Source organism: Aythya marila (genome assembly GCF_965140915.1).
Source record: "Aythya marila genome assembly, chromosome: 6".
NCBI lineage: Eukaryota > Metazoa > Chordata > Aves > Anseriformes > Anatidae > Aythya > Aythya marila.
The window spans coordinates 20,021,383-20,036,820 of NC_139047.1; positions in this window are offsets into that span (position 1 = coordinate 20,021,383).

Here is a 15,438-nt window from a genome sequence, read left to right on the forward strand (position 1 = left end):
GAGTGGGCATGAAATTGCTCCTTCAAAGTGAACTAAGTATTAACAGACAAAAAGAGAGGCACTGCATTAAAACAGCCAGTAGTGCTCTGCCTAAGGTGATGTCTGGGGGTGAAAGATGAGGTCGGTAAGTTAATGGAGAGAAATGAATATTCCTTTCCTACATTTTGGATGGCATCTAACTACTGAACTATGTGAATCTCTGAATAGGCAACACATTGGCGCTTTTCACGGCTTGTTTGTATAGCTCCCTTCAAAATATTCACCTTTACCTTGACCTGATGTTTTGACATTTTGACAACTACTCCATCAGATATACACAATATTTTTCCTTTCTGAATGTAAACATTCCCCCCCCCCCCATATTAATAATATGCTTCTGCCTCAGTTGTCTAGCTAAATCTGCTTGTTGAAAGAGCACTAGCATTAAATCTTATTAGAGCATAATATTAATCTGAAGATTAGTGACATTAGATGGTGATTCAAGTGTGTTATATCTTTTCAGAAATCCTTTGCAGAGTAACTGCAAATGTTGTGCTATTGATTAAACAGTCATGGGACTGACACTATAGCTACCACTGAGAAGGTGCTTCATGCTAAAAGATCATCTCATTTTAGGCACTTAAATACTTTCTGTAAAATATTACTCTGCAAATTCAAGTTTTTCTTCTTGCAGCTCACAAGCAGTTTCTTGTTGTTATTTATTTTTCGGTGGTTTAAGGCTTCTTAACTCTGTCTTCTCCTTCAGATAACACAGGAGTAGCCAAAATCCATTTCTTATTTGTTTTGCTAAATATCCTTCTAGATATTTTCACTGGTTTTCAGATAAAGGAAAACAGATTTTAAAGAAAAGCAAGTGTTATGTATCTGAAGAAATGTATTTTAGAATAAAAGCTGGAAAACTGAGCATGGCACTCAGAGGTAGGCTAGGCTCGTTATTCAGTGCATAGACAGACGAGTGACAGAGTGGACTTTGTGGGACCATTGGCTCTGGAAGTTTGGAATGTAACTTAACAAGAATGTGTGCCTGCTACAGGCTGATTTAGGGTGAGATGTAAAAAGTTAAAAGCATCGCTAGCTTAATGAAGGATTCCAGGAAATGAGCAAATGGAGATGACTGTGGGGACAAATTATGCCTCCAGTTTCCAATTCCCAGCTGTCCAGTTAGAAAAGCCAAAATACCACTTCAACTGCATCCTAGGAAAGGTTTATTTCTGAGATATTTTGCAGGACTGCTTTGTTCAGTCTTTCACAGAATCACAGAATTTTCTAGGTTGGAAGAGACCTCAAGGTCATCGAGTCCAACCTCTGACCTAACGCTAACAGTCCCCACTAAACCATTTCCCTAAGCTCTACATCTAAACGTCTTTTAAAGACCTCCAGGGATGGTGACTCCACCACTTCCCTGGGCAGCCTGTTCCAGTGCCTCACAACCCTTTCGGTAAAGAAGTTCTTCCTAACATCTAACCTAAAACTCCCCTGGCTCAACTTAAGCCCATTCCCCCTCGTCCTGTCACCAGGCACTTGGGAGAACAGGCCAACCCCCACCTCGCTACAGCCTCCCTTGAGGTACCTATAAAGAGTGATAAGGTCGCCCCTGAGCCTCCTCTTCTCCAGGCTGAACAAGCCCAGCTCCCTCAGCCGCTCCTCGTAGGACTTGTTCTCCAGGCCCCTCACCAGCTTCGTCGCCCTTCTCTGCACCCGCTCAAGCACCTCGATGTCCTTCTTGTAGCGAGGGGCCCAAAACTGAACACAGTACTCGAGGTGCGGCCTCACCAGAGCTGAGTACAGGGGGACGATCACCTCCCTAGCCCTGCTGGTCACACTGTCACACTTTCCTCTGGAGGACCCAGAATGCACGGGAATCCTAAGGTTCTTAGCCAGCATAAGGTGTCACTTACACTGCTGAAGCATGTAAAGAAGGCCTGGATGTCATTAATTACTGACTTGTTTATGATGTTTATGATGTATGAAGCTTCTATAGGAATATTGCTACATTTCTGTGGAGTCTTACTGGTTTAGGTCTCCTCTAATTCTGCCAGAATCTTCCATCTGGCAGAGCAGTTGGACTTTCAGGAACTGGCTTTGTTAACTGTTTTTGTAGAGGCCAAAAATGAATCCTCTTCTAAGTTACTGAATTGCCCTCTGATTTCTACGTATCTGGTGTGCATCTCTTGCCTCCCTCATTCCTAGATAGAGCTTATCAGTCCCATACAACTTACTGTGCACTGGTCCTTTGATTCCTCTACCCATTATGTACAATAAACTCTTGTAAAGAGGAGGAGTGCTTGTGTTTCACTGGCACAAATTACCTGTAGTGATGTGAACAGGACAGAATGGGCCTTTAGGAGCTCTGCAGCCTCAGTCCTTCTGGGCTGAAGGATGTATGTGCCTGTTGAGAGACTCTCATTGGATCTCTCGTCCCACTGCAGGAGGGATGTGATTCATCCTCAGGAGTGGTGGCAGTTTTTGAGGTTAATTGTGTTTAATTGAATCTAACTCTGTATTTCCAGATAAACCATGTAATATGTTCACTTGAATTTGCTATCAACCTTCTACTTTTTGGATTTAAAAAGCCAAAGAAATTGCATGAAAGAAAGTCCTGCATTGTAATTACTGCTGGCATTTAATAGAGTAAGGAAATTCAAATCCTATTCAAAGATAAGTTTCTTTTATTTTCTTTTTTCTTTTTTTTTTTCCTTTCCTTTCCTTTCCTTTCCTTTCCTTTCCTTTCCTTTCCTTTCCTTTCCTTTCCTTTCCTTTCCTTTCCTTTCCTTTCCTTTCCTTTCCTTTCCTTTCCTTTCCTTTCCTTTCCTTTCCTTTCCTTTCCTTTCCTTTCCTTTCCTTTCCTTTCCTTTCCTTTCCTTTCTTCAGAAACTTGGCCATAATGTGTGTGTAAATATGTATATATATATATATATATAAATTTAACACATAGCAGAAATAGAAGAAGTTGAAGACTTTATTACTGGTATATTTTTTGTTTTTAGACGTAAAAGAAGCTTATGGGAAACATGAAGACATGATACTAAAATATATGAGTTTAGGCACATAAAATTAGACAAAAGATGGAGTTTTCTTTTAAAAGAACCTTGATTTTGAAAAAAGGGAAAGCACTGAGCTATATTATCTATATGAATATGTATATGCATCCATGCACTCATACATATGAATTACTTCTATCTTCCCCAGTAACTACATTTTTATGAATTGCTACCATGGAAGCTAGTGGTAAATTTCCCATCAATTTTAATGGCAGTGGAGTCAGACCCTGGCTATATTTTGCCACAAATATTTTCCAACTTCATGCATTAGGATTGGGGATATATGTTTAGAGTGAATTATTTCTGCATTGTCATAGCCTCAAAACTTCATTTAGCATTATCTCAAAGCATTTGATACTGTTATCACTGCTACTTCGTTTGAAGCTGTAAGAAATAGGTTTTCAAAGGATGAAGTCAGTGTGACTCCAAACACTTGCAGCTGCCTGCCTGCTCCACACAAACGGGTCCACCTGCATGTGACAAGTAACTGCTTGCTTGCACAGCTGAAGGCCGCAGAATAGGAATCACTTGCATCTTCCTTTTTGTGTGACAAGAAAACATTTATCAATGTTTAGAGAAACAGTAAACCTCTGGCAAATTCTGATGGAAGTTTATACTGCAATACTTTTGGAAAATAAGTCTATTTTACTATAAATACAGCTACAAAAAGGAAACTACCGATTAAAAAAGGCAGCCCAAGATGTATGCCCTCTCTGTTACTGCAAGTACTCTATACTGGTCTAGCCATTTTCTGTCCATTTCCTTGTATTCTTCACATCATATTCACACAATGAAGTCTCATGTTATGTTCAACATCTATAGCAGAGGTGTTAAAGTGGGAAAAAGTTTGTTTTCTGTAAGCAGTTGGCAGTGCTTGATGTATTTCATTTCAGTTTCCCTGTATGGTGAAAAAAAATCTTATTTTCTTTGCATTAAATGAGAGATTATTAAAATTAAAATTTTTAAATACAAAATTGTAAAATTTAGTAGAGGAATTTGTGCATGTATAGGAACTGTTTTTCTTGCATAATATTCTTTCTTAATTTCCCCTCCTTCCCCCCAGTAGATGTATGTTGCCTCAGTACATGCAAAATACTGTATTTATACACATTGCTCTGGCCTCATCATCACTTGATGATGTTTGCGGGTTGTGTTTTGTCTGTGGCAATATAGGGAGGCAGGATGTAGGCAGAGGCTGTATTTTGCCAACACCTGCTGATATGGCTGGGCAAAATAGATGTGCTTTGGTGAAAAGAAACTTTTCCAGGTTTGTTGATTCTTTTCCAGCTATGTCAGCTGGTCTAATAAAATACATTCTCTCTGCCTACAAACTTTGCCTCACTTGGAACACATATGTCACTCACAACTCGGTGTTTGATAAGGGGAAGTCCCAGCAGTGCACGTTAATTTGCAGCAAAGGGCAGTGTTTTGACTCTCTGAGCCTGCCTTATGTCATGTTATTAGATTGATAATAATAAGGATATATTAAAAGTCACTGTGCCAGATATCAGAAGGAAATTTTTCTAGGGATTAGAATTTAAATAGAAACTGACAAGCTGCCATAGACTTTGTAAGAAAAAAAAATCAAACTTTTAATGTCCATCAATATAGTTTGACTACAATGAGGAGAAAATGGACTTCAAGCTATTTATCAATAATTAGATTTACTGAGCAGAAGAGTAATAAAGGCCACTCAAAGTAACTATAAGTACTTTCTTATTGAGACCTGTGATTTTATTTTATTTTATTTTATTTTATTTTATTTTATTTTATTTTATTTTATTTTATTTTATTTTATTTTATTTTATTTTATTTTATTTTATTGTGGCTTTTACAGCACCCACCTTGAAGGAACCATTCTTTAGCTGCAGCACAAATTACAAAAAATTTACATTTGCAGGTTGTTGCATGTTGCATGGTAGAGATAGAATTATTTATTTATTTATTTATTTAATCAACAGGTGAACATTATCCCTTTCAAAAATTGCACTGTTGGTAGTTAAATACCAAGAAAGTTTTATTACTGTTTCCCAATCTTGTTGGTAGTTGAATTAATTCATCAACAGTGTGCTTATGTACTCTTTTGAATTATAAAATGTTACATTAATTTCCATGTGGAACAGAAAAAAATTATAGATTTTATTTTCCAATTTTGCAAATGGTTATAGAATGTTGCTGCCAAAAGTACTTATGATCACAGTGGAAGAATAACTTTTGAAAAGAAAGTGGAATTTAACAAAAGGTTGAATCTGGAGAGTTTTGTTGTGATTCTAGAATGTCATTAATCAACCAGAAGACAGAAGCCAAAATAGAAATTAGAGCTATAATTGAAAACATAAAAATTGTAGGGAAAGTTCCCAGGGCTTATGTAGAGGTAGAATCAAATCTGGAATTCTCCCTGTACTTGAGTACTTGCTCAACATGTGTTCAAAAATAAAAATATTCTTCTGCCCTAAAAGAGAGGAAATAAAATAACTACAACAACAAAAATCCACCAAAGGCCATAGCAACAACAGCCCACAAACTGAAGCCCTTCAGTGTGAGTGGTGATATTTCTCAAAAAAAGGTTGCTGTTCTCTGTCAGAAACTCAAGTATATTGTGCCAATGCTCCAAACTACGGCTTGTTTTCTGAATGGAAAGGTTAAAAAGCATACCTTTTTGGGGTGAACCTTCTGTTGCATCTCTTAACTAGACAAAGGTTGTCTGTAACATAAACAAGAAGCAGCTATCCTTCTGTCCTGTTCTGTGTAGTAGGAGAAAGGTTTGTGATGTGAAGGGGTGTTTACATGATTTGTTTACTCTTGCTCTGACTTCTAGTGTAATTACTGAAAGAGCAACAGTGCACAGGGAGGAAAAGAAAAAAAAAAAAAGTGAGCTGGTTTTCATTCGTAGCTGATGCATTTCTAAAAATAATTTTCTAATGTGCACATATGGTTAGAAAATGATGAAGAAATACAGCCAAAACCAACCTGGTGCTCTTCAGCACTGCAGGAAAACTGGCTGTTTGGGAATGGCAAAGGTCCTTTTTGCAACATTAGCGGAGCAGGGCAGTGAGGAGAGAAGGAAAGACTTGGAAGGAATGGGAAGATTTGGGAAATTGGTTGGAGAGGTCAGTATGTGTCAGGCAGGGTGTCCCCTTCTCCCTTTCTCTGTACACAGCCTGCTGCAGCCTGTCCTGTTCCTGAGAACCTCTTCCTTCCTCTCTGCTGCATCTCACCTGGCAGCATCCAGCACAAGCCTGTGAACTGTAGTCAGCTTTCTGCTGTAGCAGATGGAGACAGGATACCACGAATGACCTCTTCCTACAGGCTCCATTCTTCTGTGCAAGTAGGGAGTGAATGTCCAAAGCCAGCGTCCATCTCACCCAGCACACACAAAGGCAGCTGACTGCCCTGTACCAACAGAACCTGACAGCCCTGTCCCTGTGGCTTCTTTACACTTGGAAAAGTTTGCAAATATATTAATTTAAATACTCAAAAGTGTTAACTATGTATTTGATTTCTAAAACAAATTAGAGCCCTGCCAAAAAAAATTTGGTGGCATTTAGCTGAGGTTCTGTATGTGCAAGAAAACCTGTCTCTTTATATAAACATAGTTCTATCCCCAAGAAATGGAAACAAAAACACAGAAACTGGCTTGGGCTTTGGAGTATTTTTAATTCCTCTCTTGTCCTTTGAACTACCGCAATTAAGAGGCAGACCTTGGCTTAGTGGTTTTTTTTTTGTTTGTTTTATTATTATTCTTATATATATATTTTTATTATTCGATTAGTGGGTTTTGCTGGCTATAGTTTCCTAAGATTTTATCTGCTCTTGCCATAAATGTAAACACTTTGTCTTCTGTCCTAGACATGAATGCTTTATAGAGGTGTTACATGAAAAGGTGCATAAAATTTGATATCAGCATAAAGTCCTTGCCAGTGGCTTCTTCAGTCAACGCACTGTACTTTCTATAATATTTTTACAGGAATATGTATATTACTCATTCCTGCACAAGCATGTTCTAAAATAAATAAATAAATAAAAATAACATTCTATAACTTGGTGCCAAAAATAACTATGATTGTCAAAGAAGGATGAAGATCGTGGCTCCATGATTCATTCATTTATCCATCCTGCACAGCAGTTTGTGGCATGCCCTGATTTTGGAGCAGCTGGATTAACTTTTGCCAGTGTATGTGAAGGCACACACTATTTTTTCTACTCACAAATCCTATTTATTTTCATAGTATGGAGTTATAAGCTAACAGTTTTTTTCTCTTTTTTTTTCTCTTTTTTTTTTTTTTTTTGAAAAAAATGGACAAGATTAAGCTCTTAATTTTGCTTTCTGCTACCTGATATCCCTATCTAATGTAAAATCACAGAAAAAAATGCAAAATAGCTATCGTTGGCAGAATATAATCATGGAAACTAGCCTATCTACCAAGAACACGAACCTGAGTTAATTTACCCAGTCTTAACCAGGCAGGATGCAATCCTGTGACTTTTTCACAGAGCTTTTTACCTACGACACACAGTCCACTCTTCGGTGCTTGGATATTTGATTTGAAACACCTGTCCTACCTAAAGAGACCAGATGTTTCAACCAACTATAAACTTCTATTTCATATTAGAGTAAAATAAATTGCTGTAAGAACTCAGAGCTATTTGGGGAGCCAAGTCATTTACTTTATATTTATCTGAAAATAGGACAATGTTGGTCTTAAAGTGGAAGTAGGTAGCTGTACTGGCATTGACCAGCTAAATATGCCTGACTTAATATACTTGTAACTTACAGAGGCAGAAGTTGATGGAAACAATTAGAGCATTTTTACTACCACACAATAGAACTTGCTGCAAAAATCCTCAAGATGTCTATAAAGTTGGTTGCTGCATTTATATATTGTCCTTTGCTGCTGCATGGAGACTAGCTCAAACCTGAAGCCAGCTGCCGATCAGCAAGGCTGCTTATTTCAGATACAGTCTAAGCTATACACACCTTCTAGTTTTGGAGCCAAACGAGCAGTTAGCTGAGATGTCTCTGCTTGTAACCTACAATAACGATGTATATGCTTGTTGTTCTCAAAAAGAATCTTGAGCTGATCCTAAAGGTTTTCACTCAGGTCTGCCTTGAGGAAGAAAATACTAAGTTTACTCCAGTGGCTTATTTAGTGGCATCACTTAAAGTTTTGTTGAACAGCAAGTTTTCAATAACACAGAACAAATATAAACCTGTGAATATGCATTCAGAAATGTAAAACACTATAAAGAAGTGAGAGATATCAACATACAAATGCCTTGTTATTTTGAAGTCTGGTTCTTTTTTACATTAGTACATTAGCACTGTTACAATCATAAAAAGTATTCACACCAGCCTGGTTAATTCATCTTTCTATAGTCAAAGGCATCAAGTAATTGTAAAATGAAAGATTTTATATATTTTGCTGCACCTTATTTAATTTACATGGACAGTTAGACATAGCAGTGTGTGAGAAAGCTGCCTTCTTTTAGAATAGTTTCTTAGGAGGGAACACTGTTGCATAAATTGTCCGCAGTTGAGGCAGCCATGGATGAAATGGCCTTTCTTATTAAATGTCACAAGATTTAATGTCACAGTATAATTGGGATGGAAGGATAATTGAGCTAAGCTCAACACGTCTTTTTCTGCTAACACGTTATTAATCTGCAGGAGTGTTAAAATATGTTTTATAAAGGCCCTATTCACTTGAAAATTGTTGGCTCAGACAAAAAAAAAATCTACTTTTTATTGCAGAGCTCATGAACAACAATTTTGGATTTCCTTCACAGAGTATTTAACTTGTAACTAAAGTATACAGCAGGATGGAGCACAATAAGGAATTAGGCATGTATTCATTAAACACATAGCTTTAAAGATTTTTATTTTTTTTTTAACAGCAAAAACCTACAGCCATCACCCAAACACCATAACGTTCAGGCAGTGAGAACTGGTTTTAGTTTGAAATCCTATTGCTGAGCCCTCATTTGAGAATTTTCTTCAAGTAACTTGACTTGATTTAGCAGAAAAAAATATTGATATAATAATTTCATATAGAGTTATTAGTTTAATATAACTAGCCAAGTGGCTAAGGAAGGCCTTTCTCCCTTCAAAGAACAACATATGACATTGAACACACCATTGTATCTTGAAATTTTGTTATTTTTCCATTAAGTAAAATACAACAGCAGTAGAGAGCTTTTGCAGACATTATTAAGTTTCTGATGGTTTCCTTTTGAAAAGTAATACAATTTTTGTTATGGTGAGGGTTATATATTTATGCTATTTTTGGTGTGGAAGTTATTCACATGAGAAAGGTGACCAAAAGTCTGAATGAGTAATCCCTGTGTATCTAAACTGAAATTCTATTTTTTTTTTTATTTTTTTTTTGTCCCACATAATTTTCAGCTGCTTTCCATCTGGAAGATGTAAAATGAGTAAATGAGACTATTAATACACACACACAGGATATACTGCAAGCGTAGAGCTCCACCTCTACATTTTCAGGTGAAGACATTCTGGTTTTTGTTACACAAATTTTCTACAGTTTTTACCACCAAGAAGAAACTAGAAAGAAAATTGAAAAAATAAAATCCTGTTACTCTTTTTTCCTGTTTCTCAGTTGGAAAAGTGTTGGGAAACAGTTATAGCACGTTTCTCTAGTACATTCTGTCAGCTTATTTCCAAATGGAAAACAGTTATTGTATTTGTCACCTTTTAAAATGAAGCTGTCTTTTCTTTCAGGGAGCATTCTTACCAAAGAGTGATTTTCCAACAGAAATGCTACAATTTGTACACTAAAAAGTCAGAAATGTTTCTAACCATAAATATAAAAAAAATATATGTATATATATAATGAAATTATATCCTCTAGACAAAAGACTACCTTCACAGAAAAATTAAGATGAGTGCCACTTTGCTGTGCTTTAGACGGCTACAAAGTCTGCATGAAATGAGGTTCAGAGATGTGATTGTTTGCTTCATCGGTATGAATTTATGAAATTTTATATAGCCCATAACTTGAAGTACTTCAGAAGCTAAATCTTTATAAATGTTCTGGAAAATGAAGTCTTAAAATTTAAGAGTACTGACTTTAACTTTAAATATAAAATAAAATAATGTCATGCAAGCAGTATATGCTCTGTCTTCTCTCTCAAATAAACAAAATAAAGAATGCTTATAATAATAAATCGAAGTAAAAATGGACAGTGGAAAAGTTGTGAAAATGGTTAGAAATTGGTGTAAATTTATGCAATTTCCAGGCATTTTTGCTCAAGATGTATATTTTTTAGCCATTTCTTTCTCATTTAGCCTAATAACACTGTGTCATGAGCTTTGACTACTGAACATAATGCTTTTACACTGTGCTGGTTATGGAGTACTGGAACTCTAGCCTGGAAAGGCTGTGGGGTCTCCTCCTTGGAGATCTTCAGAAGCCATCAGGGCAACCTGCTCTGGGTGGCCTTGCTTGAGCAGGGATTGGACCAGGTGCCTCCAGAGGCCCCTTCCGGCCTCAACCCTTCTGTGATTCTGTGAATCAACTACACAGAATCGGTGGTTAGTTGTCTGCTTAAGACAGAATCAATATAGTTCTACAAGAACACTTTTTAATTATCTCCTTCCTTATGGTAAACAAACAATTGTGTTCTGCATAATTTATCACATTACCTTAATCTATATTCAAGCTTTGAGTTTACACAATGTCGCAGTTGTGCAGAATGGCTGAAATAGGTTGCAGAGAATGTCAGAATAGTGCACTGTTTAAATTAGTCATGGTAGAAAAATATGAAAATATAGGTGTTTTTAGTAGTATGTGGGAGATGCGTTTCACATGAAGAACTTCTTCTTTCAAAATAAACTGTTAATATTAAAGGACTTCCTTTCTAATTTGTGCTTCCAAGAGGAAGCAATCAATGACCACCAGCCAGTTTGGCAGCACTTCCTTCTGAACCTTTTCTTTATATAGTACCACTTCAAATGTGTTCAGGCCCCCAAGGACGTGGGATGCTAGGCAGAACAGATTGTTGGGAGACTTATACAACAAAAAGTGATGTGTTATTCTGTTGAACTACAGCGTGGCCTCCCCATCTGTCAGTGTAGTAAGCTCAACTCAGTTGTTCATAGGCTGACGTAACTGAGTGCTGCCAAACTTATTCTTAAATTATGCTGATTTAAAGGTGGTGATCCTGAGAAATGCAACATTTAAGAGGAACTCTGTCTTACTGAGTTGCCGGAGGGTAACCCAGAGCTTACACATTCTGTGTCTAGGATGCCTAGTCCTACTAAAACTAGCTGAGGGGAAATCTCAGATATAGCATTGTAATATAAGTAGATCACTCTGTATGTAATGCAAGTAGTTCACTCTGAAATTTTGCATAGCTGAAATTCAGAACTGTGATTGTCTACAACAGAGCCATATGGCAAACTTGGGTGTTTCCAGGCACTAATAAATTACTGTGCAGTTCTCCTCCTGGTATTTGCAACCTAGCCTTAAAGAAGATAAAGAACTTTGCTTCAAATAAACTAAAAAATATTGAAAATCAGCTCTTCTATTAGTGTTGGTCAAAAACATTCTTTAAATCTTTGAGAATTAGTCTGTTCTCAAACATATCTCCTTAATTGAAAAAAATATATATTTTATTTTATTTTATTTTATTTTATTTTATTTTATTTTATTTTATTTTGTTTTGTTTTGTTTTGTTTTGTTTTGTTTTAGTAATTTGTTTGAGGGTTGCTGTTTGCTTGCTTCTTTTGTAAAGGAAATCAGTTTGGGGCCAGCTTGTCTCCTTGTGAATTCAAGAGGAAGACCCCTCATCAAAGTCAAATCCAAATGAATTACAAACAAGGTTTTTGTCGTTGTTGATATTATTTTTTTTAAGCTCAGAACAATATGAATACTTCATACAAATTGCTTGTACTGAAGTAGGGTGAGGGAGGAGGTCAAGGTGCATTTGTGCATAGGCAGGGAAAAGGTGGCAAAATGTCTCAGCAGAAGCTGTTTTATGAAATAAGGAAGACCAAGTGAGAGCTGCTCTCAGAATTAAATTAATGTTAATAAAGCTCCCTATTTAGCATGGAAAAACAAAACAAAACAAAACTTTTTATTCTGTTGTTTTTTTTATCACTACTGGTAGTCTTACTAATAAAGTCTACTCTTTATAGAAACAATTTATAACTAGCTTAGGAATATCAAGTAGACTTACCGAAGTAGACAAAAAGCTCTGACAAAAAATACCTATTGAAAGTTGCTCTAATTCTGCATTTGGGACTTTAGTTTTGTTATTATGTTTTATTTTATGTTGACATAACTGCAGTTGCCTGAGAACTTTTCCCGGGAAGGGAAATAAGCTAAATTAATACTAAATTCTGCATTATTTTAAAGGTTTTAAGTGGTCTTTGTCAGATTCTCAAATTTGAAGTACCACCTCTGGCTTTTTCTCTAAGTTACTTTGGGAATGAGATATGAAAATAGAAAATAATACACAATACAAATAATATTTGTATTTATATAAAATATATATAATACACAATACAAATAATATACAAATAATATTTTGAAATAATTAAGATCAATTTATCTCTGAAAATCTTATTTAAATTTCACAGAAACTACAAAGTCTGGGGAATTTCTGGTGGGAGAACCAGACAAGGGATCCTATGAATCTGACTTGCACTCAGTGAAATCCATAATGCTGCAGGGTAATTCTTCAGGTTTATGAAAACAGATCTTCTTGAGAAAACCTTTGCACTGGAATATTCCCAAACAGCTCCGTTCATAATGTTTTCCAAGATATCTGGGCATAGTTTACATAATGCACATAGGCATAAGCAATATTTCTGGCAAAAAAAATGGGCAAAACACAACTGTTCTCTTCAGTCCAAACTTTTGAATACTAGCTATCCAGTTAAGTCTGGGCAAAGGATGACAAAGCAGTCCTTAAGTTTCCAGGCTGAATGAATTCAAGTCTTACTTTCCTGGTACTGACAGTGCTCCAAGACTGGTTAGTCCTTTCTTGCCAAAACTGTTAGTTTCAGACAAATGTAAGCAAAATGAGGGATCAAACAGAATAAGCAATTTCTGGAATTACTATGTCATTTGGTTATATGTAATGCATAAGCATATATGGAGTAATGGATAAGCAGTCTTTCATTGCGAGACATACCCATCAGTGTTAGGCGCAAAGAAATAGTTCTAGCCATAACATCAAGTCAGAGTGCCAACTGCAATAAAAGTCAGGTCTGCAACTGCTTGTCAAGAAAATGCTCTGACCAACTCTCAGGAAAACTTAAAGTGTGTGTGTGTTTTGAGTCTGTGTTCTCCTAGGCTAAAAGCACAAAATTTAATTTCACTTCTCAGGAGACTGAATTGCAAGTGCAGAGAGTAATTAACCATTACCAACTGATGTATGTTATAGTGCTGGAGAGGAAACTGCACAGAGTATAGAACAATTATCTCCTGCTATTAAAGCTCTGAGGAGCTTTTCCCTTCTTATTAAACATAAGTTATAGAAGGTAAGAGGGATGAGGCAGAAAAGGCAACTGCCTGAAATCCATGTACCTGATAAGCATAGCAATGATGTGAACACAGAAGCTCTGGTATAGACCCCTCCAGGAAACTTCTTAGCATAACTGTGAAGTCTTTACTGCTGTGAAATAATAGCAAAGACTGATGAGCCTTCTATGGAAAATTGTTGCTAGACTCTTCTTTGAGTTTATTTTCTTGTATGTAAAGCAGGTGTACAAGAGAGTGATTTTTTAACAAAAACTGTGTAGCCAAAAACAACCCTACTTCTCCTGAGATTCAGGAATGAATCATAAAGTGCAATAGCATACATAGCAGCAGTAGAAAGTTTTTTATCTCCTCCATTAATCAGATTAAAGTCTCTAGCACTACAGACATAACATTCACATAAAATTATTAAATAAGCAGAATTTTCCAAAACTCTGAAAAGTCAGCTGTGAGGAAAGCTAAAAGATGATCTTCATCTCTGATATTAAATATAATCTTCTTGAGCACAGTACAGCATGTTGGGGAAATTTATTCCTGCTTCACTCCGTAACAATACAAGTAGTTTCCTGAACAGAGACACCACAATACACAACATCCCCTGAAGAGATGGCCTATCTAATGTTTTGGTGAGAGCTGTTCCAGCAGGTGTTTTGTCTGAATTTACAAAACATACCTTGGTTGCATTCTAACAAAAGCATGTTTACACGGTCTGTTTCTCCTTTCATCTTATAGTTTATGTTCTGCTTGGTTCTGCTTGGTTCTCCATAGTTAAGAGTTGCTACTCATAGTAAAGAGGAATAAAGAAAAAAAAATCTTAAAAGCAGCCAACAGCTGGGTCTCAGCTTCTAAATTCTTATGTGTATGTTCTGATAAACCTTATACTATTGAATGTATGCACATTTCAATTATCTTATGACCCAAGGCATAGTAAAACTGCTGTGTTCTTGTGAACTAGAAAGGCATGCAGAAGCTGGAATCTACAGCCAAAGAACAACAGCTAATGAGGCTCTGATGTTCCCTCTTCTGCCCAGACTTCATGGCTTCCCATTCCCTGGAGTTTTCTTAGAGGAAATGTCTAGTTTGCTAGGTGTTTTGTTAAATACTACATTCTGAAAACAGTAATTGAAGAATTCCCAACATGGATTTTGTGGCACACTTCTCTGTTAAAGATGACTTGTACCCAAAATAACTGAGCTAATTAAGAAAGCGTTCCTATGCACCTTTGCTCAGATAATCTAAGTCTTTGAAATGTCTCTGTCTAGCATTTGAGACTGTATGAGGAAAGGGTGGCAAGGAAGAAGTAAATTCTACTCACAACAACTGTGAGACCATCAGGTTTGAGTTGAGTCTAATGAATCCTAATCAAAAGACTGCTGATCATCAATAGAATCACTTAAAAATAACTTAAGGCTTTGATGACTCAGTAATATAGGCTTCCTAAATATTCCCCCCACTATCTCATATGCACACAGTCCAATCCCCCAGATACCTTTATTGCAGTCACAAGAAAAACTCCGCATTTAACATGGAGAACTACATATAATCCCAGTTTCACATCACAATACTACACACAGAGCATTGCGACAGTTAACGACTAGGCAGAATAAGAAGTCTGAACTTCAGTCCATAAGTACTGATGCTAAGCAAGCACAAGAACCTGAATTTTCAAATTGCAAGGTGTAGTAATAACTCCTCTCTCTTCAGAGATGCCACTGAAGCCACACGATTACAGAGAAGGTATCTTCCACACCACTGACTACCAATTAGTGTGCTCTCACACACTGAAAGCAAATGGAGGCTGCTCTTTCTTGCTATACATTTCTGAGGGTCACCATGTGGAAGTAATTGAATTGATTTAAGAAGCATCTAAATGCTTCATACACATAATGGTA